The sequence below is a fragment of the Acyrthosiphon pisum genome, chromosome A1 (genome assembly GCF_005508785.2).
Source record: "Acyrthosiphon pisum isolate AL4f chromosome A1, pea_aphid_22Mar2018_4r6ur, whole genome shotgun sequence".
NCBI lineage: Eukaryota > Metazoa > Arthropoda > Insecta > Hemiptera > Aphididae > Acyrthosiphon > Acyrthosiphon pisum.
Window position 1 is genome coordinate 23,311,491 of NC_042494.1, and position 992 is coordinate 23,312,482.

Genomic DNA, 992 nt, shown 5'->3' on the forward strand with positions numbered 1-992 from the left:
TACCATATTGTAACGCTGTTTGAATGTAAACGTTTATGCGTGCTAAGCGCGCCACTTCATACATTTAGAAATACACTCACTGAAGCGGTATTAATTTTGAAAAAAATTCAATTTTTAGATTTTTTCCTTTAGTTACACTGTAAGACCTACATTTGCGCCAAATTTCACGTCTCTACCTATACGGAAAGTGTCTTATAATTTTGATGATCAGTGAGTCAGTCAGTAACAATTTTGCAAATTTTGAAATCCTCCCATTTTGAAATGGCACCATATTAAGGGCTCACTTTCTTACAACGTCCTAAACTACTCGAGATTAATCTGTGTTTTAAATTTCAAAAGTTTATCTTAAGAGGAAACAGAGATATATATGTTAGGAAAACTGGGCGAATTGGTTCGTGTAAAGATACACTGACATTGCTGGAACTTGACCTGGCGCACTGCCGTGCGCTCAGAGCATAACAACTTGAAATGCTATTGAATAAAAATGTAAAACGTATAGAGACTTTACTTTACCTAAACGTTTCAAATACTTTCGTGAATTTAGCGGCACTCATGTAACAGAATTCAATTAAGCCTATTTGACAAATTTGCAGGACATTGTTAGAAAGTTTGTATCATTTGTTGGAAAGTCCTTAAAAAGTTATGTGAAATTTTCCAAAACCACTGCTCAGGTCCCATCGACAGCCAATTATACTAAATCAAGCACATCAAAAATTATCCAAAACGGTTTTCAACGGTTTGTTGGGCGTTGTTGTCATACCATTTCCAAGTCCCGTATCATCCTTAGTATCTTCGTGGAAAATCAATATACTTAAATGCAGTTTTCTTTACAGTCATAAGTGTGGAAATTCTGATTGAATAGCATAATATTTAATTTGTTTTTTCAAAAATTCCGAAATTATTAAAAAAAAATTTTAGGCAAATAAGTTTTTTAAATTTCCAACATTGCCATTTCGTTGATCGTATTTTTTAAAACAGTTCAAAAAAAAAAA